This window comes from Rhinopithecus bieti, unplaced genomic scaffold (assembly GCF_001698545.2).
Source record: "Rhinopithecus bieti isolate Rb0 unplaced genomic scaffold, ASM169854v2 scaffold_28517, whole genome shotgun sequence".
Taxonomy (NCBI): Eukaryota; Metazoa; Chordata; class Mammalia; order Primates; family Cercopithecidae; genus Rhinopithecus; species Rhinopithecus bieti.
This window is the reverse complement of record NW_016813121.1, coordinates 1,728,944-1,753,066: the sequence shown is the minus strand read 5'-3', so window position 1 is coordinate 1,753,066 and position 24,123 is coordinate 1,728,944. Positions and strand designations below refer to the sequence as shown.

The following is a 24,123-nucleotide window of genomic DNA, read 5'->3' as shown; positions in this document are numbered from 1 at the left end:
CAAAAAACTAAAAATGAAACTACCATATGATCCAGCAGTTCCACCACTGAGTATATATACCCAAAACAAAGGAAATCAATATATCAAAAGACATCTGCACTCTCATGTTTCTTGCAGCACTATTCACAATAGCCAAAATACAGAATTAACCTAAGTGCTTATCAGTCAATGAAAGGATAAAGAAAATGGAGTATGTGTGTGTGTGTATATATATATATATAACAAAATATTATTCAACCTTTAAAAAGAAGGAAATTTTATAACATGAGACAATATAAATGAACCTTGAGGAAATTATGCTAAGTGAAACAAACCAGTCATGAAAGGACCAATGCTAAATGAGTGCACTCATATGAGGTACCTAGAATAATCAGATTTATAGAGATGAAAGTACAATATTGGTTGCCAGTGGCTGGAGGGGAGGAAGAAGTGGGTAGTTGCAATAAATGGGCATAAAGTTTCAGTTATGCAAGATGAAAAAGTTCAAGATATCTACTGAATAATATGATGCCTAACATTAACAATACTGTACTGTACATTTAAAACATTGGTAAGAATGTAGATTTATTTTTAAATGTTCTTACCACAATAATTTTTTTAAAAAAAGAAAGAATCATTGTTTTGCTCTTTCTAATTTCTGAAGCAGTCAAAACTGTGAAAGTGCTGTCTGTTTTCTCTATGAGAATATTTTGAAGAGGAGGGATGCGATGAACACGTTGAATTTTCATCTAGTGAAATGCAAGTTATTTAAAACCTCTTCCATCTCTTTCATCTTCTTTACTTCTTAGCCATCTTACAATCAGTGAAAATGGAGACACTTAGTCAAAACGAAATTGAGAAAACTGCCTATGTAATGCAATTAATTTATAAAACTGGTCTACTCTATACCTGAAAGAAGAAAAAAGTCCCAAAACTGACAGCAAAATTAAAATAACATGAAACAAGTGTTTACTAGATTTGTCATATTCAATCATAAATCAATGCCACAAGATTCACCCAAATTTCAAAAACAATTAAAATATTATCCTAATCACTGAGATTATCAAACTCAGTTGGTTCAGATAAGAAAAGAGGCTTCTCAGGCAGCAATATTGTAGCACACTACCTCCCCACATCATGGACTCCACAGGAATTCACTGAATGTCTTGTTGGGCACCACTGGTACCTCTTGGAGCCCCAGTTTTCTCATCTACTGCGTTGGTGTGATAATGCTGCTGATGTGGGTTTTCTGTGAGAAAACTCCTTGGCAATGCATAGACCTTTCAATAAATGTGAGTTCCCTTATGATTATTTAGAACAATTAGGTTATTTAACAGGCACCTAAAATCTGGCTATATTTTATTTAAACTAGATGAAGAAACATGATTTTTATGGAAATAATGAAGTAACATATATAAATCGCCTAGAATAGCACTGAGCATTCAAAACATGTTTATTATTCCTTTGTCCTTTTAATTGTCCAAATTAAAAAAGATAGTGTCTTTCCATTATAGTATATCCAGCAGGTACTTCCTCCTACCTCCCTTCCTCCAGCAGTAAGGAGTTGAGATTAAAATTTAAACATCTTTCACATTCTCATTATACGAGAGTGTATGTGTGAAGTTTTTGCCTGTTGGACACAAAGCATTGGGGGCAGGAAGTGTCTGTGCATCTTGGACATTTTTATCTTTGTGTAGTCATGTGACAGAACATAATTCCTTTCCAGATTCCTCCAAATGCAATCAATGTCAATAAACTATATGCCAGGCTACAAAAGGAAATTAATGGAAAATTAGAAAATTTCTTGCAGGTAATAAGTCCTTTGTGTCATTTTTAAATTTAGATTTTCCTTTTATTTTTTTAAAAAATTTTTGTGGATACATAGTAGATGTATATATTTATGGGGTACATGAGATATTTTGATACAGATATAATATGTAATAATCATATTATGGTAAATGGGGTATCCATCACCTCAAGCATTTATCTTTTCTTTGTGTTAAAAACTATACAATCATAATCTTTTAGTTATTTTAGAATGTATGATAAATTATTGTTGACTGTAGTCACCCTGTTGTGCAATAAACTACTAGATCTTATTCATTCTAACTTTAATTTGGTACCTATTAGCCATCCCCACTTCTCCTCCATCCCCACACCAGTACCCTTCCCAGCTTCTGGTAACCATCAGTTTACTCTCTACCTCCATGAGTTCAATTGTTTTATTGTTATTTTATTTTTTTTAGCTCTCACAAGTAAATGAGAACATGTGAAGTTTGTCTTCATATGACAGTGGCTTCTTTAACTTCATTATCTTCAGTTTCATCCATGTTGTTGCAATGGCAGGTTCTCTTTCCTTTTTAAGGCTGAATAGTACTTTTTGTCTTAGAGACAGGGTCTCAATCTGTCACCCAGGCTAGAGTTCAGTGGTGTGATCATGGCTTATTGCAACCTTAATAATCCAGGCTTCCACAACCCTCTCATGTTAGCCTCTGAAACTGTGAGGACCAGAGGAACATGCCTCTGCTCCTGGCTAATATTTTTACTTTTGTAGTGATGGGGTCTCACCACATGGCCCAGGCTGGTCTTGAACTCCTGAGCTCAAGCTACCCTCCCATCTCCACCTCCAAAAGAGCTGGGATTACAAACGTGAGCCACCATGCCTGGCCCACGTTTTATTTTTCCATTCATCTGTTGATGGACACAGGTTTCTTCCAAATCTTAGCTATTGTAAACAGTGTTGCGATAAACATATGAGTTCGGATATCTCTTCAATATATTGGTTTTCTTTCTTTTGGGTATATACTTAGCAGTGGGATTGTGAGACCATGTGGTAGTTCTATTTTGAGTTATGTGAGGAACCTCCAAATTGTTCTCCATAGTGGTTGTACTAATTTACATTCCCACCAATGGTGTGCGAGTGTTCCCTTTTCACCACATGCTTGCCAGCATTTGTTATTGCCAGTCTTCTGGATATAAGCCATTTTAGTTGGGGTGAAATGATATCTCATTGTAGTTTTGATTCACATGTATCTGACGATCAATGATATTGAGCACCTTTTCATATGCCTGTTAGTCATTTGTATCTCTTCTTTTGTGAAATGTCTATTCAGATGTTTTCCCTATTTTTAAATTAGATTATTAGAGTTTTTTATTATGGAGTTGTTTGAGCTCCTGATATATTCTTCTTACTAATCCATTGTCACATTAATAGTTTGCAAATATTTCTCTCATTCAGTAGGTTGTCTCTTCACTTTGTTGATTGTTTCCTTTGCCTTGAAGAAGCTTTTTAATTTCATGTGATCCCATTTGTCTGTTTTTGCTTTGGTCACTTGTGTTTGTAGGGTATTACTCAAGAAACCTTTGCCAAGTCCAATGTCCTGGAGAATTTCCCCAAAGTTTTCTTCAGTAATTTCATAATTTAAGGTCTTAAATTTAAACCTTTAATTCATTTTGATTTGATTTTTGCAAATAGCAAGAGATAGGGGTCTAGTTTCATTCTTCTGCATATGGATATCCAGTTTTCCAAGCACCATTTATTGAAGAGACTGTCAAAAAGAGACAGTCCATACAGTGTTTCCCCATTGTATACTCTTGGCACTTTGTTGCAAATACTTTCATTGTAGATGTATGAATTTAATTCTGGTGCTCTGTTCTGTTCCATTGGTCTGTGTTTGTTTTATGCCAGTACCATGCTGTTTTGGTTACTATAGTTCTGTAGTATGATTTGAAGTTAGGTAATGTGATTCCCCCAGTTTTGTTCTTCTTACTCAGGGTAGCTTTGACCATTCCAGGTCTTTTGTACTTCCGTTTAAATTTTGGGAACTTTTTTTTTCTATTTCTGTAAACAATGCCATTGGTATTTTGATAGGGTATTTAGATTTTTCCCTGCTTGCTTTCATGAAGATAAAATGCATTCACAATTCCTTTCAGCTCAGACACATAAAGGAGTTGAAAACGTTGAGTGTCTCACTTTCATGGAAGTGCTCATTGGATGCCAAGTTTTTAGAGAGCTAATGAGGCCTGACTACACCCAGATTCTGTACATCACCTAAACATGTGGAAAAGAAAAGGCAAAGATCAAAAACTTTCATAAATGTGGCTGAAACTCCTGACAAGACAGGAAAACTAAGGGCAACTTCAACTCAACCATCCGGGATAAGATGAAATCAAGTAAGAAAGATCATCAAGCACTTAAGAGCTGTGATGAAATGCTCTATCTGGATGCATTTTTAAAATAAAGCCAGTTATAAATCATTATTACAATGCTTCTGAACAGCTTCAAAATACAATCACTGTGAATAGGTGTTCTGTAAATGAGAAGTTACACATTAGAGCTTAGTTCATAAATTCTCAAGACAATATTCTTAACACTCTCATGTTTCCATACCCTTCATTTGTTTGGTCATTTAGCCTGCTCCATGCTGCTTAGGAAAAGAGAAAGTAGAAGGTCTGTTTTAGAAACTCCTTGCTAAACCAAATATCTATCCTCTACTTTCCATGGCAGAGTAAGTACCTTAGCAGAGAGATGCATCATTTCTTCTATTGTTCAGAAAGAACCAGGAAACATAATGAGGATTACATTTCTTGCATGATAATCAAGAATTATACTAATGAAAAATCTCTTAAAGGCTTCTGATAATCCCATCTACAATTTACTGCAATAAACAAACACACAGCCAAACAAAATTTGACCATTTGTAAAAATTATAATCAACACTTATTTGAATGCGTACAATGTATTAGTCATTGTGCAAAGTATTATTTGTTTTAATTAGCAACCATACTATGAAGTCCCTATAACATGAGTATGTTATCACTCTCATTATATAGATGAGGGAACTGGTTTATACAAATAGCAAATATTACACTGAAGATCACACAATCCATTTATTAAATGATCTCGACTTACAGACTCAAACTTCAATAGCTTTTAGTTGTGACAGTATCATCCCATAGGGGATATTTTGGAAAATAGTGTGATGGCATTCTGTTTTATTTTGTTTATTTGTTTGGTTGTTTTGGTTTGATTTTTCGTTTTTTTATGTAATATTTGGGTAAGGCACTGCTGTCTATAGCTGATGTCTTGCAATGTGTGGGACCACTGAAACCAGGGAAAAAAATGTCCCATGTCTTAGTAGATACTCATGGACATAATTTTTTTTAAAGTACATATAAATGATTTGAGCATAGCAACAAACTACTTAAAATACTTTAGCGTGGATTAAATAAGCATCAGATTTTCCTGGCTTGGGACTGGTACTCTGGTCCCTTTCTCAAATTTTCACAAAAGTCATTCACCATTTCATCATACTAAAAATACCATGCTTTAATTTTGTTTAGATTGTGTTTAATCTACATCAATTTGGGAAGAACTGATATCTGGTAATAACCCATCTTCCAAAAGTTGAAAATCTATATTTCTCCACTTATTTAGGTTTTAATTTATTTTCTTAACAATTACTTTTAGTAATATCAGATAGATTTGGGACATAAATTGTCAATAATAAACGTTCTCGTGGCTGTTTTAAAATGTCAATTTCCAATCATTTGTTAGTAGTTTAGAGAAAGAAAAGTTATTTTTCTATTTTGATGTTATATTCTACAGTCTTACTAAATTCACTTATTTTATCTAGAAGCACTTTGTAGATTCTCAGATCATTGCATAGAAGCTTGGAGTTGAAATTCTTACTTTTTTTCAAATGTCATGGTGAAAGCATTGCTTTTCTACTATTGCATATGATATTCGCTGTTGGATTTTTTTGAAAAGCCCTTTATTGAGTTGAGAACATTTTCCTCTATTCTTGTTTATGGACATTTGTCTCATGATTGATGATTCATCATGTAATATAATTCCCTGATACAGAAAAAGAAAATATTTCTTAATAATAATAAATAATATTTCTCTATTTTAATTTTTATTTGTGCTATTATTATTATTTTATCCCTGCTTTCTTTGGATTTTATTTTCTCTTTTCTCTCTAGAGATTTAAAGTTTGAATCTTAGGTAATTGATTTGAAATGCTTCTTCTTCACTACTGTGAACATTTGCATAATTCCAGTCCCACTATGATGATGTAAACCCAGTAGAGCCTACCTCTTCCACTAATTACATCTAAAAACTCTAGAAAACATGAACAGACTTGCTTCCATTTCTCCCTCAACAGCATTGTACCTTTACCTGGGACCAGTGACAGAAAGGTTTCCTGTCCCTCCTAGGGACAGAATGTAGGCTGCTATTCCTTGTTACTAGGTATGAGGCTCATGGAGGAGCAAGGGGATTTGATACTCCACCTAATGAGGAAGACAGCTTTTGCTTCTACTCCTCCCCTAGAGCCTGTGGATATTTGCTTAGGCCCCTGGGATGGAAACATTTTCTTCTTTACCCCAGTGACCCCTCATTCTCTCAGTGAAGGATATACAAACAAGGCAGGTTTGCACACCTGTGTATTACTAAGGGGGACTATTTTGGGTGTCCTGCCATCCTTTCAATATTACTGTCCTTTCTATCTGAAACTCCCAGATATTCTAAATTTCCATGATAGTCCACACATGGTCCTTAAGAAATCCTTACATTTTCAGCTGTTTCCTTTGTCTCCAATTTTATAGCAGCTGCTCCTTCCTGCTGTGTTCTGACAAAGGAGAAAAAGCTTGTGCAACCTATTTCTCCTAGGAGAGCTATCACCCTTGGAATTTATTTTACATAGTCACCTAGCAATTCCTTTTTTTTTTTTTTTAATCGGCTGAACAAAACTTGCAACCTTGCATACTATCAAGCCTTTTTATTAAGGAGTAAGTTCTTCTGAGGATGTCTACATACAAAATGGAAGCAGAACTACTTTACTGATTTATTTAAAAATCATGTGGATAGGCTGGGTGCAGTGGCTCACGCCTATAATCCCAGAACTCTGGGAAGCTGAGGTGGGCACTTGAGGGCAGGAGTTCAAGACCAGCCTGGCCAACATGGTGAAACTCTGTCTCTACAAAAAAAAAAAAAAATACAAAAATTAGCCGGATGTAGTGGCACATGCATGTAATCCCAGCTACTCGGGAGGTTGAGGAGAATTGCTTGAGCCCAGGAGGCAGAGGTTGCAGGGAGCAGAGATTGCTCCACTGCACTCCAGCTTGGGCAACAGAGAGAGATTCCATCTGAAAATAAAATAAAATAAATTAAAATAAAAAATGAATTTAAAACTCATGTGTATTGGTAGATCAGCTTGGGAAAGTCATTCCAAGTTAGTAAAAGGGCCAAAATCTGTTTTATAAAATTTTATTGCCATTTTGATGAAACTATGAACATTAATCTATAGGAAACTCTTGAAAAACCTCCGTGAGTCATCGCCACATATAATCCATGTTATCCATTATTATTCTAAAGGGGTAACCTGGATTGAAATCCCTAATTATTGGCTACAAAGGAATTCACCAGAACAAGTGTGAATAGTCCATTTGTTAACATAGCACTATGTTAACTTTCGGTTTGTTATTTTTTTAACCCAAATAGTGTAAATACTATTACATTCTCCCAAACACATGCTCCAGGACAATGACAACATTAATAGTTTCCTCATCTTACATGGAACAGTCCGAGAAGAATGTGACAGACCCTGTGTATTTATATGGGTTTTTAAGTCCCTTTCCCTAAGTGAAAAATACAGCCAACCTTTATATGCTGAAAATCTCACCTTTCCTACAGTTCTTAAAAACATTATCCTACACAGTGCTTTTATTTTTGTGAGGGCTGGTAACATTAAGTACTTAGGTGAGGTCACGCATTAAGTAAGAGAACTGACACCATCAGGTCTCATCTTTTATACTCATTGAACCACAATAGCATGTCAGGGGTATATATAACGCTTATCATCTACAAGTAACAATTCTTAATTAAATGCATATTCATAAGCCAAATGATCACTTGTAAAGCTGTGAGATTTAGCAACTGATTTAGAAAGGGCACTGATAACTCATTTTTATAAAATGTAAGAAGTATTTTAATTGATCATCATGTAATTAAAACAATGACCCATGACCAATTGATGAGTAATTCCAAATGACCAAGAAATGTCCAGCTAATGTCTCCTAATGTGGAATCAGAACCATAACCCAGAAGATTAGAATCAACCTAACTGAATTAAAAGATAAGAGCAAATCTCTTTTTAATTATCTATACAAATTTATCATAGATTCATACATTCATCTATAAGTAACATCTTAAAAGAAGAATCTCCATCCATTTTATTGCTATTACAAATAAGGTATTCTACAAACAAGAATTATGGAGTCTGATTATTTCCACAGAGGCTATGGGAATGGCTATTTAAAAAGTGTACAGTGCCACCTCCTGCATCTTAATGTCTGATATGGTTTGGTTCTGTGTCTCCACCCAAACCCCACCTTGAATTGTAATTCCCATAATCCCCTCATGTCAAGGGCGGGACCAGGGGGAGGTAATTGAATCATGGGGCAGTTTCCCTCACACTGTTCTCATGATAATGTGTATCATGAGATCTGATCATTTTTTAGCATCTGGCATTTCCCCTGCTTGCACTTCTCCTTCCTGCCACCCTGTGAAGAAAGTGCCTTGCTTCCCCTTCGTCTTCCACCATTATTATAAATTTCCTGAGGCCTGCCAGCCATGCTGAACAGTGAATCAATTAAACCTCTTTCCTTTATAAATTACCCAGTCTTGGGTATGTCTTTATTTGCAGCATGAAAACGGACTAATACAATGTCCAAAGATGAAATATGAATTTTGGTGTACAAGAAAGAGTAGTTGTACTATTACCAGGCCAATACAAATAATGATAATAATTTTATAAAAGATCTATTGCTGAATATTTGTCTAGGCCTCAGGATGGAAACATGACTGCTACAACAAATTACTACAACTTCGGCGGCTTAAAAAAACAGAAAATTATCCTTTCACAACTGTGTATGCCAGAAGACTGAAGCCTGAAATTAGCATCATTGGACCTCAATCAACCAAAGTGTCAGCAGGGATGTGCCCTCTCCAGAGGCTCTGGAGGAGAATTTGTTCCTTACTTCTTCCAGCTCCTGGAGGCTGCCCCCATTCCTTATTTTGTGGCCACTTCACTTCAATCTCTGCCTCCTTTCACATTGCCTTTTCTTCTGTGTATGTCAAATGTCCCTCTGCTTCTCTTTTATAAAGACACATGTGATGACATTTTGGGCCTGTCTAGATAATTCAGGATAATCTCACCATCTTAAAATCATTAATTTAATCACACCTACAAAGAACATTTTTTTTTTTTTTTAAATAAGGTAACAATTACAAGTTCCAGGGAATGGGAACTGATATATTTAGGGGTGATTATCAGTCCATTACAGAAGACAAGACATAGATCAGACAGTATAGCCCGTGTGCATAGCAGTGAATAGCCTATTTCCTATTTTCTCAGTAATGAAATAGCTTTGCACTGGGCATTCTTTGTGTTTACCACAACTATGATTAATATTTCTTACAAAGTATCTGTCTAATAGAGTTTTAAAATTGATGTGAGTTTGCCTGTTTTCCACAACTACAATCTTATGATAGTATGAATTGATATGCCTAGAGTGAGCACAAAGGCAGTTATAATTTATGACTTGTTTCCTTAAAAATCTTGTCTTCACACATGATATAAAGTAAATCAAAACAAATAACCATAATTTGGAATTTTATATTTGAATGTCAGACTATAACTACTGCATTTATTTTATATAGACATATTTCCATCATGTTTAATTTATTGGAGCCTACTTATCAGAGAAATAGTAATATACCTTTAAGTTTTGTTGACTGGGAATTTTTAGATTTGCATTGTGTCTCATCCTCATCTAATGGAAAACCTTGGTTTTTATAGGTTAAATAGAAGTCTGGTAAGTGTGGTGGACTAGCCAAGATCAAATAAATAGATAGATGTCAAGCCTCAATGCCCAGGGCACTATCATTTTCACTATTCTAGTTTTCCTCTCCCATTTATTCAAGGACCCTTCCCTTGGAATCCCTTGAAATCCCCTTACCCAAAACTTTTGGTGGAGTCTTTAAAAAAAACTTGGAGGAAAGAATGGATTGGGTTACAAGGATCTAAATCCTAGAAGTTTTGTAAACTGAGAAATCTCTGCAATCACAGACCAGCTAATTGAAAATAAAATAATTAGTAGTATATGAAACATACACTGATTATACATATGACACAATGTACAACCTGAATTGATTACAAAGTTGAAAGGTTAGATATATTTTGTTTCAATACAGGCATTTGCACAAACAAGTTGTGTTACATTGGACAGGACATTTAATTCCTCTCAATGTTAGAACATTCAATTGCAAAATGTATATATTGATGTTTATTTCTTAGGTCAATACAAAGAGCTCACTGAGATAACACTTGAGAAAGTATTTTGTTAACTATAAACTGTTAGCAAATGTAAACTATAAATTGTGGTCTACAGAAGAATACAGCATCTAAATTTTGAAAACTAAATTATGGCTTCTGACTTTGTGACTTAAAGCTATATGACTTTACCTCTCTCACTTCCAACTTTCCAATCTTTAGAAGAAGATATGACTAATGCAGGAAAAGAAAACCAAGTGCTGCATTGTTCTCACTTATAAGTAGTAGCTAAATGATGAGAACGTACGGTCACATAGAGGGGAAAAACAGACACTGCGGTCTACCGGAGGGTGGAGGTGGAGGGTGGAGGGAGGGAGAGGACCAGGAAAAATAACTAATGGTTACCAGGCTTAATACCTAGGTGACAAAATAATCCGTACAACAAAACTCCATGACACATGTTTACCTACATAACAAACCTGCACATGTACCCATGAACTCAAAATAAAAGTTACAAAAAAGATATGATTTCTTCATCAACTTCAGGACTTTTGCTAAGTCAATGCAGCAGTATTTCTAAAAGTACACTGTAAACTGATACATTTCCTGGAAATACTTTACAATAATACTTCATGATAATGTTGAAGATAATGACATAATGACTGATGTTCATCATGTAGGGTAATTCTCTGATATAGAAGAAGACAATATTTCTTAATAAAACTGGTATTTTATGATATAAAGATATGTAAATAAATAAAAGTCATTCAGAAGATTCTTACACACATTTGTCCTTTAGTAACACTTAATGGATGAAGTATGGAGATAAATTCACTCTTAAAATTATCCACAGTTCAGATATCTATGCTTTAATATCCACCAAATACTATATAGTTTTTCTGAATTACATTCTCAATTTAATAAAAAATTTCTATATTTATATGACTTGCTGATTTGTATTTGTTCATTGGCTTTTTAAAAAATAGTGGGATGAGCAAATATTATTCAACATCAGTTGGTGGCCAACCATTTTTTTTCCTGTGCACAAATTTCATATTTATTGTAAAGCATTTAGCTGACTTGTCTTAAATATCTCACTATTAAAGAAGCTAAATGTTAGTTCTGTCAACAATCACTTTGTTCTCCATCTCAGAATTTTACTTTAGGAAAGAAGAAAAAATGTAGCTTGGCTAAATTTGTTTGTGAACATTCCATTGGATAAATAAGATCTGTTAGCATATTAGAAAACAGGCAGACTCATTGGGATATGAATACATTTTGAATTGTATTATTTACTGTGGTAAAAAGCATGACTCTTTAAAGAAGTGGCAGATTGGAAATGCATTAGACGCAAGCAAGCATTTTTGTACATCCAGTAAAATATAACTTGGGAATTTGTTTCCTGAAATGTAATTAATTCTATTTCTTTGTGAAGTTATGATATATGTACTATTTATTTGAAATTGCATCCAACTTAATTTGACTCTGTAGAAATCCTCAAAATTATTTATTTGTTTATATTTATAAACTTCATCTAAGCAATAAACCAGCCCATATGGCATCCCAAAAGGACCTTGAAGTGACAATGAGACTATAAACAGAATAGATAAAATTTGCATTGTGCTTATTTGCAGTTTTAGTCTTTGCCAAAATAGGGAATTAATTTCATGGAACATTCTTTTATCACACTTAGCAGCTGAAAGATGAATATGAGTTTCTAGCACTTATGTACAGCCTACCCTGTGAAATATAAACCTAGTTCAAATAGGAAGTGGATCAAAAATTACAATTTGGTGGGGTCACAAATTACAGCTAAACAAGTTAACATTCACTCTCCAACTTAGTCATTTTATCTAAATGTATTTTTCTTTTAGTCTGGTAATCAACATATCTATTATTTACTTTTTGTTTTACAGAGGTCTAATTTGAGTGAAAGCTAATCATGAATTTGATTTATAACCTACTTTCACATACATATATATATTTTGAGACAGTCTCGCTCTGCCGCCCAGGCTGGAGTGCAGTGGCCAAATCTCAGCTCACCGCAAGCTCCACCTCCCAGGTTTATGCCATTCTCCTGCCTCAGCCTCCCCACATATATTATTATATATAATCATCTAAATATTCATATGAATAAGGTGGGACATATGTTACTGTTCCTATTTTCTCAAGCAAACACTGAAACTCAGATAGATACTGATTTGTGCAATGTGGGCAGCTAACAAGGCAGAGCCCAAATACTATTCCATATCATCTGATTTCAAATCTTTTTAAAGTTTTCATCTTTTCATTCTCACAGTTGCCTGTCAGTGGTCAGTTATTTTCCATATAAGAATGAAGAGGGGAAGGGCAAGCAAAATAATAATTTAAAAAGAATCTTACATTGGCTCTACCTACAAATTTATATTTCTCTTTTCTGTAAAATACAAGTTTCAAGAGAGGAATTTCCTCAATTGCTGCATTTATCTGTCTTCCATGTACTCTTCAAGATACTACACTCAAGTACCACTTTAGTGATTTCCTAATTACGAAATGCTCTTTTTCCACCCTATTTTATGTGACTTATCTGCAACATTTCACACCTTATTGCTCTCTTCCTCTTGAAATTTCTTTCTCTGGCCTCTGCTTCACTGCTGTTTCTGACTGTTGGTGCCTCCCCTTTGATTCTCATAAATATTCACATTGCATGTTCTCTCAATTATTTCTTGCATTTGTATGTCAACAGTACCACCCTAGAAACTAGTAACTCAGTGGCACAAAAAATAACTAAAATTCATGATCCCCCAATCGAATACAGAGTTGTCAACTAAGATACAGGTATGCAGCTGGGTTCTTATTTCCCAGCTCTGTGAGAAACACTGCCAATGTCACCTGAGCGCATACATAGTACTTCTTGGCTTTTAACTAGATGTGGCTTCTCCAAGTACTTGTTCCTCTTAGAATGACTTTCCACATCTCTGACCCTCATCCAATTCCATGCTGTTGGCAAATGCCTATTTGACTTTTAAGACTCAGTTTCCGGTCCCCTTTCCAATGCATACTTTCATTGTCAGTAAAGCATTATTGGGACCATATATCTTGGTTTCTATTTCACTTTGTCTTATTATATTATACTATAATATAATAAGTATAATATGTATTATATTATATTATTATATTATACTACAAGCCTTTCAAAGTCAACAATCACATATTAATTAGTGTTTCATCCCCATCATCTAGAATAGTACCTGGTACATAACAAAAATTAAATACTTGTTTGTTATATCAATTAATGCTTTCCTATAGCTATTTCTGGCACCATAGTATGGACTCCCTAATGTAACCTGAGTAAAAGTGCTATATAATTAATTTTGCTGTCTCATAATGTCTCATTCCCCAAATTTGTTATTCCATGTAACATCATATGAGTACTTTTATCTATTAACAATATGGGGAATATTTTAGGAATTTGACATTTTTCAAATTACATTTTCAAAATAATGTTAAGATCTACTGATTAGTGTGAATATACACTCAGTGTGTGGTGGAAAATGTAGTGTAATAAAGGAATGAAATGTCATAAGTGCATCATTTCTATTTACATAAGATAACTACAATTATAGGGAACTAGGGAGGTTTTGGGCTTTTTTCTATCACTGCTTAGCACAACTCACATGTATCTTTATATGCCTTTGCCTACTTGCTTCTCAGGACGTTTTCAAGAGTGATTTATGGAAGACAGCAAGTTACCATCAGGAAAGGAGGAAATTTAACCATCTCTAGTGGGTCAAGGAAGACCCACAAAGGAAACAATAGATAGTCTTAATCTCTTCAACTTTGGATACATTTCTCAGTCGGTCAATTCTTACGATACTTTTCTTTATCACATACTGTATCTCTATTTTTTTATTATCTCCAAAGCATCATCATCAGCCATAATTTTTTAATAATTTGCAATGAAATTTTTAACCAACTGGTGCAACTAATAATTATGAAGAAAATCTACTCATTCTGTTTAGTACTAAATGCATATTAATTTATGCAAAAATATGTAAGGACTGTGAATATAAAAGTCTATTTCATAGATGCTATTGATGACTGCCTTGTTAGTAACCCATTTTTTATTAGATGACAAAGAATTCTCAGAATAAAATCTGATGGTTTCCTTATGGCAGTGTGACTTTGATATACAACAGACACTGGGATTTATTTGAGCCTTGTGATGAGAAATGAGTTTAGATGGAACAGTTAATCTTATGTTTATCTCTTCACTACTCAGAGCTCTAGATTTTAGATGATTTATCTTGCAGCTAGTTCTAATTCCAGTTGGATGAGAATGCTCCAGGTTAATGGGAAAAAGTTTACTGCACCTCAAAGTTCAGCAGTCTATTTGTTTCATCTTGTTGCTCATTTCCTAAGTGGTTTTGCTGGACGTTATTGCTTTGGAAGCATAAATCTGTTATATAACAAGAGCTTCATGTATCTTATGACATTTATCTTCACTTTGCAGCATTGCCCCTTTGAAAGGAAGGACTCTTCTCCATCTATTTTTAAATTATATTTCTGTCAAGATTCACTATTTGGTAGCTTTTCAGTTGGTAAGTATTTGGTTGTCCCCAACAATACTGCCAAACTTATATGAACTGTGCCTGAGGAAATCTGATAGGAATCCTCTTTACATATGTTCATACTATCTATTTTATTTTTCAGGTGAGCAATACATTCATATTTTAATCAGATAAAATAATTATTTGCCAAAATTGAAAAAAATAACTTCAGTTTTCTATCAGTTCAATTGCATTAGATGAAAATAACAGATGAGTTTATTTAAACTGGCTAAAAAAGACGGCAAATTGTATGTTCACGCAAATGTATGCCCTGAGGTAAGGCTTCAGACAAGTACAATCTTGTAGCTAAGTGATATTACCAAAAACCCTGGTTGCTTCTATCCCTTTCCTCATTTTCCCCATCAATTTTGTCTTATCCTAATGGTTGTTACCCTGAGTAGGCAAATATAATAGTCAGAAATCTCCAGGACTACAAGTTTCCTGGTTCATCGTCAGTGAGAAAGGGATTGACAGTCTGTTCCCAGGATTTCCAGCAATCTATGAACAGTCCACCCGGAACAAAAAGACTTAGATCTGTGTGCACAACTAAATCTACAGTTTAGGGGCTTATAAAATGTAGATTGGTATACTCCTGTGTTGCTGCATTCCTAAATCAATAACTCTAGCCCCGCCAAAATGAAATCCAGTCCTTTGCAACAACATGGATGGAACTGGAGATCATTATATTAAGTGAAATAATCCAGGCACAGAAAGACAAATGTCACATGGTATCAATTATTTGGGGGACCTAAAAATCAAATGAATTGAACTCATGGACGTAGAGACTAGAAGGATGGTGACAAGAGGCTGGGAAGGGTAGTGGGGATTTGGAAGGAAAGTGGGGATGGTTAATGGGTACAAAAAATTAGAAAGGATGAATAAGACCTACTATTGATAATACTATAGGGTGACTATAATCGATAATAATTATATATTTTTAAATAACTTAAAGAATATAATTAGATTCTTTGTAACTCAAAGGAAAAATGCTTGAGAGGATGGATCCCACATTCTCCATGATGTGCTTATTTTTCATGCATGCTTGTAACGAAATACCTTATGTGTCTCATAAATATATACAACTACTATGTACCCACAAAAAATTTAAATAATATTTTTAAATTCTTTATTTTCATAGGTTTTGGGAAAACAGGTGGTATTTGGTTACATGAATAAGTTATTTAGTGGTGATTTATGGGATTTTGGTACACCCATCACCCGAGCAGTATATACTGAACCCAATTTGTAGTCTTTTATCCCTCACCCCCGTCCTACCCTTTTGCCTAAGTCCCCAAAATCCATTGTATCATTCTTATGCCTTTGCATCCTCATAGCTTAGCTCCCACTTATGAATGAAAATATATGATGTTTAGTTTTCCATTCCTAAGTTACTTCACTTAGAATAATAGTGTCCAGTTGCATCCAGGTTGTTGCAAACACCATTAATTAGTTCCTTTTAATTGCTGAGTAATATTCCATGGCATGTATGTGTATATGTATCTCTATATATTTTTTTTTCTTTATTCACTCATTGATTCCTGGGCACTTAGTTTGGTTCCATATTTTTGCAGCTGCAAATTGTGCCTCAACAAATATGCATGTATGTGCATCTTTTTCATATAATGACTTATTTTTCTTTGAGTAAATACCCAGTAGTGGAATTGTTGGATTAAATGGTAGTTCTACTTTTCGTTCTTTAAGGAATTTCCATACTGTTTTCCATAGTGTTTGTACTAGTTTACATTCCCACCAACAGTGTAGAAGTATTCCCTTTTCACTGCATCCACAATAACATCTATTATTTTTTAAATTTTTTATTATGGCCATTTTTGCAGAAGTAAGGTAGTATTGTATTGTGATTTTGATTCTCATTTCCCTGCTCATTAGTGATGTTGATCATTTTTTCATGTATTTGTTGGCCATTTGTATATCTTTTTTTAAGAACTGTCTATTCATATCCTTAGTCCACTACGATTTCTTTCAGCAATGTTTTGTACTTTTTGTTGTAGAGGTCTTTCATCTCCTTGATTAGGTATATGCCTAAGTATTTTATATTTTTATGCAGCTATTGTAAAAAGGAGTTGAGTTATTGATTTGATTATCAGCTTGGTTGCTATAGGTATATAGCAGAGCTACTAATGTTTATACACTAGTTTTGTATCCCAAAACTTTGCTGAATTCATTTATCAGTTCCAGGAGCTTTTTGGAGGCATCTTCAGGATTTTCTAGGTATATGATCATATCATCAGCAAAGAGCGACAGTTTGACTTTCTCTCTTTACCAATTTGGATGCCCTTTGTTTCTTTTTCTTGCCTGATTGCTCTGGCTAGGACTTCCAGTGCTATGCTGAATAGAAGTGGTGAGAGTGGGCATCCTTGTCTTTTTCCAGTTCTCAGAGGGAATGCTTTCAACTTTTCTCCACTCAGTGTTATGTTGACTGTAGGTTTGTCATAGATGGCTTGTATTGCATTGAGGTATATCCTTTGTATGCCGATTTTGCTGAGGATTTAAATCATAAAGTGATGCTGGATTTTGTCAAATGTTCTTTTATGCATCTATTGAAATGATAATGTGATTTTTCTTTTTAATTATGTTTATGTGGTGTATCACATTTTTTGACTTACATATGTTAAACCATTCCTGCATCCCTGGTATGAAACCCATTTGATCATGGTGGATTTTTTTTGATATGCTGTTTGATTCAGTTAGCTAGTATTTAGTTAAGGATTTTTGCATCTATGTTCATCAGGGCATCAGGGATATTGGTCTGTAGTTTTCTTTTTGATGATGTTCTTTCTTGTTTGGGTGTTAGGATGATACTGTTTTCATAGAACAATTTTGGGAGGATTCCTTCTTACGCTATATTATGAAATAGTGTCAATAGGATTGATACCAGTTCTTCTTTGAATGTCTGACAGAATTCAGTTGTGAATGCATCTGGTCTTGAATTTTTTTTTGTTGGTAATTTATTACCATTTCAATCTTGCTGCCTGTCATTGGTCTGTTCACGGTTTCTAATTCTTACTGATTTAAGCTAGGAGGGTTGTACATTGCTAAAAGAATCTCTAAATTTCGAAACGTATCTTGGGAAGACATCAAAACAGATCCTCTTTAAAGCATGAATCTCACAGAACCTATAAAACAAAAAATACAGTAAAAAAAAGCAAGGTATTCAAGCAAAAAATAGCATAATGAATTCAATAAAACCTCATATCTCAATACTAACATTGAATGTAAATTACCTAAATGCTCCACTTAAAAGATAGAGAACTGCATAATGAATAAGAAGTTGTTGACCAAGGATCTACCACCTTCAAGAGACTCACATAATGCATAAGAACTCACATAAACTTAAAGTAAAGGGTAGAAAAAGATTTTCCATGCAAATGGACACGAAAAGCAAGCAGGAATAGCTATCCTTATACGAGACAAAACCATTCTTAAATCAATAGCAGTTAAAAAGACAAAAGGGACATTATATAATGATAAACGGCCTTGTCCAACAGGAAAATATCATAATTCTAAAAATATACGCACCTAACAATGTAGCTCCCAAATTTATAAAACAATTACTACTACAGCTAAGAAATGACATAGACGGCAACACAGTAATAGTCGGGGAGCTCAATACTCCACTGACAGCACTAGACTGGTCATCTAGACAGAAAGTCAATAATGAAAAAACAGATTTAAACTGTATCTTCGAACAAATGGACTTAACAGATATTTACAGAATATTCTACCCAACAACTGTAGAATATACATTCTATTCATCAGTGCATGGAACTTTCCCCAAGATAGACCATATGACAGGACACAAAACAAGTGTCAATACATTTAAGAAAATTGAAATTATTTCAAAATGCTCAAATGACAATGGAATGAAATTGGAAATCAACTACAAAAGGAACTTTCAAAACAATGCAAATACATGGAAATTAAATTAACTGCTCCTGAATGATTATTAGGTCAACAATGAAATGAAGATGGAAATTTAAAAATTCTTTGAAGTGAACCATAATAGTGACACAATCTATCGAAACCTCTGGGATACAGCAAAGGTAGTGCTAAGCAGAAAGTTCCTAGCCTTAAATGCCTACATCAAAAAGTGGGAAAGAACACAAATAGACAATCTAAGGTATAGGAACTAAAGAAACGAGAACACCCCAAACCCCAAACCAGTAAGAGAAAAGAAATAATCAAGATCAGAGCAGAACTAAATGAAATTGAAACTCAGAAACATGAAAGACAAATGAAACAAAAAGCTGGTTCTTTGAAAAGATAAAGAAAATTGATAGACCATTAGCAAGATTAACCAAGAAAAGAAGAGTGAAGATGCAAATAAGCTCAACGAGAAATAAAATAGGAGATATTACAACAGACACCACAGAAATACAAAAGGTAATTCAAGGCTATTATGAACACCTTTACACGCATAAAAAAATTGGAAACATGAAATAGATTGACTATTTTACCAATCAGTTTTCACCACTGTAAACATGACGTGTCATCAGTCCTATAAAAGTGTCATGACTGATAACAGTGATAGAATTATTATCTTTAAAATAATCAAATCAGAATATTACAAAATATATGTATAGTGACAAAACCACATAATTATGACAACTTTCATTCTTAAGTATGATTTTATTTGAAAATAGAAATGATTTGCTATTTTTCATGAGTTTATAAATGAGTTACGTACGCCCAAATAGAGCATGTAGATCCTAAAATAGTATTCTCTCATATTCATCTTTTTATCCACCAGAGGACATAATTGCTATATGGCAAGGAAGGATTTCACTTAAGAAAGCAAAGAATAGTTTATACAAATCCTCCTTTCTTCGTAACTGTAGTTATATTTAAGTTGCAAAGCTCACAGAAATACTTGAAATGTAGTTGCTTGTTAATTTTTAGGAGTTACAAATTTCTTAATGAATACGAGGGACAGACATCAATATTGAGAAAATTTAGTTCACCTTCTATTTTGAGGAGCATTGCAACTTAATGATGTCTTCGTGCCTAAAATATTATTACAAATCTTAATGAAATATATATGAAAAACAAATAAACTATTGGGGTAGCCATGTACTCTGCTTTTTCAATAATGATAACCTATGATAGCCAGTATCTCTAAACTTCCAATCTAATGCGCATCTGCATAACAACTTTTGATTCTCCAATTTATGAGAGTATTAATGGAAAAAGAAAGTTCTAAATGTCTTGTGTTGTCTCCTGGATTCAATTGAGGATAAATAATGAGAAACTTCTGAGGAACAATTTTACCAATATCTTGGTAAAATTAAAACTAGTAGAGTACCCATCACATTTAATAAACATTAGTTAAATTCATGTAGACATGTATGGTTGATACAGCCTTTGTTTAATAATATTTTAAGTCTAAGTATACATATTATAATTATGAAATTAAAATGGGTATAGTTATATGTAAAATACCAAGAGTATAAAGAATAATTTCCACCCCCCGCCCCCCGCCAAGATGGAGTCTCCCTCTGCCGCCCAGGCTGGAGTGCAGTAGCGCCATCTCGGCTCACGGCAAGCTCCGCCTCCTGGGTTCACGCCATTCTCCGGCCTCAGCCTCCCGAGTAGCTGGGACTACAGCTGCCCGCCACCAAGCCCAGCTAATTTTTTGTATTTTTAGTAGACACAGGGTTTCACCGTGTTAGCCAGGATGGTCTCAATCTCCTGACCTTGTGATCGGCCTGTCAGGGCCTCCCAAAGTGCTGGGATTACAAGGGTGAGCCATCGCGCCCGGCCATGGAATAATTTTTAAGTGCTTTTAATTCTATCACCCAAAGGTACATCTGTTAAATATTATATTATTGTTATCTTCCTTATCTCTTCTCTATTTACCTAGCTGAATGAATACAGTAATAGACAGACATATATGAGTCTATGAAATCTGATAATGTGAAGTGAGGATTTGTCTTATAGAAAATGATACTAGAGTTGTACGTGAATTTTCTAGGTTGAGAACTTCACCAGTTGCCTGGCACATAAGATCTAAAAGACTTCCAAAAACTTTTTTCTGGAAGCTTTTTATACTTTCCTGTTACAGCCCATGGGAACCAGACAAATAACTGTTTTCTTTCACTTCTTTAAATATTCTCCCCATTTAGGTTATTGACCATGAACTATAGTTAAAGCTGTGGTTTGTTTAATAAATATTTGAGTACCTACCCTCTATTAAGTACTGTTCAATACTTGGACATACAGTGATAAATAAAATGCACATTGTCTATACCGTTGCAGTCAACATTAGAGTCACATTAAACAATTTCGTAGAATTGAGTGGCATAGGAAGAAATTTATACAATTAATGGTAAAATCAAACGCGTGAAGTTCATAAATCTTCCCTGATTTAGTTACATCAAGCGTGACACTAATGAGGCAAAAAATGGCTATAGGTATACGTAGTATATGGGTGGGTGGGAAGGAGGCTAGTAGCATGTGATTTACATAAAAGGTAGTGGTATATGCAAATTCATTAAGACTGGAAATAACACAAAAGAAAAAAAAAATGAGTCATTCTAGGTGGAATGTACCTTACAAAGAATTGGGTAAGATACAAACATGGTTTATCTCATTGGACAATGCACATCATGGGCAACGTTAATAATCTGAGGCTTTAATGAAACGGAATAATTGGAGAGTTTTGGACAGAGGAGTAAAATAATCACTATCATTTTCTATAAGTCCCTAATTGTCATGTAAAGGATATTCTTGGCTGGGTGCGGTGGCTCACACCTTTAATCTCAGCACTTTGGGAGGCTGAGGCAGGCAGATCACGAGGTCAGGAGATCAAGACCATCCTGGCTAACACGATGAAACCTAGTCTCTACTAAAAATACAAAAAATTTACACCTGTAATCCTAGCACTTTGGGAGGCCGAGGCGGGCAGATCACGAGGTCAAGAGATGGAGACTATCCTGGCCAACATGGTGAAATCCCGTCTCTTATTAAAAACAGAAAAATTAGCCGGGCATGGCGGCGTGTGCCTGTAGCCCCGGCTGCTTTGGAGACAGAGGCAGGAGAACTGCTTTAACCCAGGAGGCGGAGCTTGCAGTGAGCCCAGATCGCGCCACTGCACTCCAGTCTTGTGACAGAACGAGACTCCTCTCAAAGAAAAAGAAAAAAGAAAATTAGCCAGGCATGGTGGCATGTGCCTGTAGTCGCAGGTCGGGAGGCTGAGGCAGGAGAATTGCTTGAACTTGGAAGGCGGAGGTTTCAGTGAGCCGAGATCACGCCACTGCATGGCTGGGTGACAGAGCGAGACTCGTCTCAAAAAAAAAAAAAAAAAAAAAAAAAAAAAAAAAAAAAAAAAAAAAAAATCCTCGAAAGAGAAAGAATGATATATAATTTCATCTAGGCTAGGAGATGGTGCAATAACCGAGGTAAGTAATAATAGGAATTAGGATGAAAAAAGAAATTCAAATAAATTAATGAACTCACATGATATTTACACAAAGAAGTTGATGTCTGGGTGATTAATTGAATCTAGAGGCTAAGAGTGAGCAAAGCATCAAATACAAATTTCGTGTACTCTAGGAGCAAGGTATTTGTTGAGTTATTTGCTGAGATAGTAAACACGGGAGAAGAAACAAATTGGGGGAAGGTAGGAAATTGTCATCTAATTCTTAGAGAATTTGGCCAGAAACAGATGTTAAACAGAAAGAGTAAATGTAGCTTTATGAGTCAAGAGAAAACTCTGCAATGTAGATTTACATTTGGTAATTTTCCATATATGGTTAGCAACTGAATACATGAGAATAAATAAAATTCCTTCTCAGAATTAGAAAGTAGGCCTCAAGTAGAACATCAAATGATTCTAACATTTAATTACTAAACTCAGATAAATAATATGTTAAAGAAGAAAATTGAAGGGTAACAGAGAACTTGGTGTTACTCAAGAAAAGGAAGAATAATGTTTAAGAAAGAAATAACATTGGAATATAGAAGACTATCTGTTATCTGTATGTCAATGACTTTCTAAGAAGAAATAATCACAAAACCAAAGACAGTTTGATCTGATATTTAAAAATAAAGTTATCTCAATCAGAGCACAATCTAAACAAATATAAAGTCAAAGACATTCCACATGGGAACATGAAAGCAAACTCATATTCTCAATATGTAATTGAAAAGAAAATACAAGTTTAGACTTTGAAACGAGGACCTAGTTCTTCTGGTTTTCAGAACCTATACCTAAAGCAATACTACGAAGTTCAGATAAGCAAATAAAGGCTCCTAACTTTTTGTTGGGGCAGAGACAAGACAGGGTTGTTATTTTGGAATTGACCTGCACAACTAGACCTTTTCTGCACATGAGGTGTAAATGCATGCAAGTTGCCCATGAACCATATATTAGCAAACAAGGGGAAAGTCAGTGTGAGATCAGCTATGGTTTCCTGGAAAAGTGAAGGGACATCAACAATAAGAAGCGCAACTGAAATTCAGGACTCAAGGAAGGTTCCCAAGTGACTACCAGTGTATTCACTCAAGTCAAGAGAACTACAAGAGACAGGAGCTTAGTCTTAAGGTATCTAACGGACTCCAGTAAGCATAGCACTTGTGTTCATTGATACCATTTCAAATGGGGAACACTTCTTTTTTTCCTCTCCTCTGTCCTCAAGTCCAGCGGCCAGAGGCTTGAGACCAGATAGCTATTTGGAAGGAGAATGAAAAGACACCCCTCCCCCTCTGCTCAATGTGAGATTACAAGAAGTGGACTTGAAAGAATGGAGAATAATTAGTGGCAAATCAAGTTCAGAATCTTGCTTACTATAGTAGAGAATGTATTTAAATGTTGAATAGGGGCTGGGCTTGCAAATTGATAAGACTGCCTATTAGTTCGGATTGAGCAAACTGTCATCACTCTGATGATATTTTACCCAGTGACTACAGAAAAATGTTTCCTACTGAATAAAATGTAAGAGTATGACAGAAAAAAAATGACATTTTGTTGATGACAAAATTTGTATGTATTCAACATAGCACATAAATACCTTATATAGAAGCTATAAGGGAAGGAACTAAAGTGTTAAATAATTTATCTTTCAATATGGAATTATTGGTGATTTTATTTTTACTTTATACTTTATTTTCCAAATTGTATCTAGGGAGTGTTTTCTTTATATTTTATAACTTAAAATAGAAATTTTTTTTTTTTTTTTTTTTTTTTTTTTTTTTTTTTTTTT

General features: G+C 34.5%; 1 long non-coding RNA gene across 2 annotated transcripts in view; it reads left to right on the top strand.

The window, feature by feature from the left end:
- The window catches only part of LOC108512420 (uncharacterized), a 30,335-nt gene extending 21,184 nt beyond the window's left edge, over positions 1-9,151 (top strand). The window contains exons 3-5 of one of the 2 annotated variants that reach the window (XR_001880598.1): positions 1,706-1,789; positions 3,913-4,152; positions 8,826-9,151. This is a non-coding gene — a long non-coding RNA (uncharacterized LOC108512420). The remainder of the gene's footprint in view (positions 1-1,705; positions 1,790-3,912; positions 4,153-8,825) is intronic. The other variant, XR_001880599.1, reaches the window with a different exon arrangement.
- Positions 9,152-24,123: the final 14,972 nt, after the last annotated feature.